Consider the following 4,597-nt stretch of genomic DNA (forward strand, 5'->3'; position numbering starts at 1 on the left):
GGAGGTCGGGTGCTGGCACAGCGAGTCACTCCATCGGCTCGGTGGCAACATAGGGAACTCACAACCAAACCCTCATCCAGATCAGCCTAAGAATAGAAACGGAGAGTGTCTGTGTCTTGGAGGGGATGAATCATCACGAGGGTGCTGGAGGGCACCAGGGCAGGATCAGTCCCACCAAGCACCTCCAGGCTGTGGGCCAGCTTCTCCCAAGTGGACACTCCACCTAACCCCTGCTGTCTTCTACGGTGTGTCAGGGCCCTGATGCTCTAGAAAGCCCCCTCCTTCTGTGCTCACAGCAGTTGTTTTCTCTACAGATGCAGCCTCTTAGCCTCCTCTGCTCTCGCCTAAACCCCCAGTGCCTCCAGCTGGTCTCCAGCGCTGCTCTCTGTTATTGCCATCCTCTCTACTCTTTCCAATTAGTTTGGATATTTCTTGACGTGTGGTCCTGGACCAGGCACAGGGCTCCCACCGAGGCCTCGCCGCCAGCAAGTGCTTCGGATGCCTTGCGAATGATGCTCCTTTTCATGCAGCCCTGAGCAACGTCCTCCTTTCCACCGAGCTCAGTGCAGTTGCAGGGCAGCCAGACATCCCATATTAAACTGGCAGATCCCATATCCCAAATGAATGAGGCTTCTCCTGTTTTTTTCCTAGCTCCCAGCTGCTTTTCCAAGCAGCTGCCTGGCTGCTGGGCATCTGGAAATGCAGCTTCTGCACGCACAGATAACCGCACCTGCACAGCGCGTCCTGCCCAGGGGGCCCGACCCCCTGCACGCCTCGTTTATCTGCCTGGGACTGTCCTGGGTGTCAGTGTTAAACTCGGACAAGCCGACGCTGCTGCCCACCGCCAAGCCAGGGCTCTGCCCTGCCCTCCTGCCCGCTCGGCAGCCTGCCCTCTAGCCGCTAGCCCTCCGCTTGCTGGGCAGATTTGCTTCCCGCCTCAGTCCAGCTCTTGGCGCTTGTCCTTTTGAATTGTATCTGATTGTTTTCAGGCCATTTCTCCAATTTGTCAACATCATTTCGAATTCCAGTCCTGTCTTCCCCGTCGCTTGCAGCCTCCCCCCGTCATCTGAGCGTAGCGCGTGGGCCCTGCACCAAGCCCCCGCCGCTCGGCATCCCCCTGGGCTATAGGGGGTGCGGGGGCAAGCAGGGGGGCCCCCCTTTCCCAATCTGCCGGCGAGCCCTTGGCTGGCTCGCCCGTCTTGTCGGCTCGCTTCTGCAATGGCTAGAAGTCGGCACTCTGGAGCCTGGGACATCGGGCTTCTCCCAGCCGTTAGCATCGAACCCAAGGACTGGATGTGGGAGCATCAGCAGGCAGACAGGCTCTGCACCTGCTCATGGCCGGGTGGAGGGGCAGACGAGCTCCGTTGCATGCCGCAGAGTCCCTCCTCGTGGCCTCGCGCCCCCCATGTGCAAGCGTGCTGTGCCCAGCCACAGGTGGGAGGCTCCAGCGGAGAAGCGTGAGCTGCAGACGTGCTGCCAAGTGGCAGCACCGGCCGTTCCCAGCTGGTGCTGTGTTCGCTGCCTTTGGTCCCATCAGAAAGCAGTCCCTGAGCCCTGCTGCCTCGCCTCCCAGCCGTGCTGCTTCCCTGCCCCTCCAGCCCAGTGTCTCTCCCGGCGTGCCGTCTCCATGGGTGCTGGTGGCCGCAAAGCCACAGCCCTCCCTGCTCCGTAGTTTGCATGAGGCCCTCAGCCACAGCTGGGGATGGGGCTTGTGCCTTGGGTGCCACTCACTTGGGCACAGCTTGATCCCAGCCCAGCCTGACTGCACTTCAGCCCCGTGCCTTGGCTCACCCTGCAAGGGGCGAGCCCCCAGCACCCATCTGCCCTTGCTGGCTGGGCAGGCAGGACCAGGGCACAGCAGGAGAGGAGGGAGGAGAGGACACATCTCTTTGGCCACACAGGAGGGGACTGTGCTGGGGGGAGGGTTCTGAGAGGTGTCCCCAGCCCAGGTGGCAGTTGCTAATGCCCCAGAGAGAGCAGGGGTCTGCGGTCCCCATGATGTGAGGGCCAGGGCCGTGCAGGGAGCCGAGAGACAGTCCTGCTCCCATGCCACGACTGTCCAGCACGCAGAGGACACCGGGCTCCTGCAGGTCTCACACTCACACAGCTCGCTTTGCCCTGTACCTCAGGATCTGCACTTATGGGGTGGACCCGCCTAGCAGACCCTCTGTGTCCTCGCGCCCCTTGCCGCCACGGCACTGAGAGATGCAGGCAGGGACTCCGCACCGGGCTCTGCAGACCCAATGCCGGCTATTGCCTTGCACCGCAGAACCTCCTCGCCGCAGGATCAGGCCCTTGCTGCCCACAGTCTTTGCAGAGCCAAGCATCCCCTGCCGGGCCCAGCAGCCCTGTGGAAGCAGCTTGGGGCTTGTGGCTGTGTGGCTTGGGCCGCCTGCCCAGCCCGCTCCCCGCCGTGCCTCTCCGAGGTGGGGATGCGGGGCTGGCACGTGCACACCGCATTCCCAGGACGGGGTGAAGCGGGCAGCCGGGGCTGTTCGTGCTCCCTGCCGGAGGCAGCCTATCATGCTGTATTGACCCGCACAGAGGCAGGAACATGTGTGCCATGCACAGATCGATGGGAAGATTGAAGATGTGTGTGTGCTTGCCGGACGACTGGGGAAAGCTTTGCCGTTGGCATCGGCAGCACAGTGAAGGTCACGCTGACCTGCGGCGCAGTCCCCGGGGAGAGGCAAGGCCTCTTGTCGAGCTCATGGGCGGCTGTCTCATCACTTGTCCTTCGGGGACTCCAGCTTCCCGGCCAAGCACGCACCTCCCCAGCAGAGCCACATCTCCTGAGGGGGGGCGGTACCCAGTGCTGGGCTTGTTCTGGAGGCAGGGAGCTGGTGTTTCCCCCACCACTGTGCCACTAGGCAGTCACAGAGGGTTGCTTGACTTGTGGGTGAGGGGTCTGGCTCAGCCTTTCTAGCAGAGCTAACCCTCCGTCACCAGCTGGGGAAACTGAGGCAGGAAGCTGGGTGAGATCGTGACTTGCTGGCAGAAGGTGCCGTGCGTGGGGAGCAGCCAGATCCAGGCGCCGTGTGGCTCTGTGGTTGGTGCTGCAGGGTGAACCCATAACCTCATCACAGCTCTGACCCCGCCGAGCGACGCAGGCAGAGCCGCACCACTGTGGGCAGGATGGGGCAGGAGGACGCCCTGCTTCTCCCACCGCGTGCGGGGCAGTGCTGCCACGGGAGCTGGGCCCTGCGTGGGGCTGTGCACAGGGGCGGACGCGTGCCGCGGAGGGAGCAGAGCCAGACCCGAGGAGGGGCACGGGCTCAGCAGGGCGGGAGAGGGTGAGGGTCACCGCGGCTCAGCCTTCCTAACAGAGCCGGTCTCTGCCCGCGGTGCCCCCCGCTTCTTGCACACCGGCCGTGGGGCACTGCGGAGCCCAGCACGGAGGCGGGCAGACGTGGAGCCGGGGGAGCCCAGCCCGGGCGCACAGCGGGGCAGGGGGCGGCGGGCGCGGGGGGTGGGTGGCGGTGCTGCCGCCCTCCCGGCGCCGGGGCACCGAGGAGCACGGGGAGGGGGGGGCGCGGGGAGGTGCACCCCCGGCGCCCCGTCTCCGGCCCCGCTCCGGCGGCGGCCTGCGGGCCGGGGCTCGGCGGGGCCGTGGCCGGGAGCGGGACCGGCGGGGCTCGGCGCTCTCCGACTTGGGGCGCGGCAGGGAGGCGGTTAACGGCCAGGGAGCCGCCGAGGCAGGAGGAGTCCGCAGGCGGGCGAGCAGGAGGGGGCCGCCGGGCGAGCTGCCCGCAGGCTGCCCGCCCCCGCCGAGCCGCGCCGCGCCGAGCCGCGCTCTTGCCCCGGGGCGCACGGGCCGGCGGGGCACGGCGGGGCGAGGCGGCGAGCGCGGCGGCGGCGGCGGCGGCGGCGACGGCGGGGGGCAGGCTCCGTGCCCCGCCCGCCTCGGCACGGCACGGCGCGGCACGGCGCGGCTCGGCTCGGCTCGGCTCGGCGCAGAGCGGCGCGGCTCGGCATCGCACGGCACGGCGCGGCTCGGCGCGGCACGGCTCGGTTCCGCTCGGCTCGGCACGGCACGGCACGGCTCCGGCAGCTCCCGAGCCATTCAAACAAGTGGCTCCGGCAGCACTTCGGAGCCGGGGCTGGGGAGAGGGCGCAGCGCGGCTCCTTGCCCCGGAGGCGCCGGGCCCTTCACACTGCCTCTTTTCTCCGGCGCTCGCTCTTTATTTGACGATGAAATAATGTTGACATGTCTTGAATTATTAAGTATTCCCTGGATTTTATTAGCACATGATGCCTAAATGCTGCCTGTATCTGCTGGGGTCTTAACCAGAGAGGAGCGAAGGAGAGAGGCAGAGAGAGCGAGCGAGGGAGAGGAGAGAGAGGGGTTTTTGACAGCTGTATTTGTGCTGATAAGCGAAGGCACAAGGAGACGATCGACTAGTGAGACAAGAGGGAAGCGGCGGCTCGGAGCTGCTGAGAGGGGCTGCGCTTCCCTCCCGAGACGGCTCGGCCCTCCCGGCGCCGTGCTGGGGCTTGGGGGGGACCCGAGCCCCCTCCCAGCGCCTGGCCGGGCTCTCAGCCGGTGCCCGTGCCGGGGGGCAGCTCGCTGGCTGGGCACGCCGGCCGCGCGAGGCAG

This window comes from Ciconia boyciana, chromosome 10 (assembly GCF_034638445.1).
Source record: "Ciconia boyciana chromosome 10, ASM3463844v1, whole genome shotgun sequence".
Classification (NCBI taxonomy): Eukaryota; Metazoa; Chordata; class Aves; order Ciconiiformes; family Ciconiidae; genus Ciconia; species Ciconia boyciana.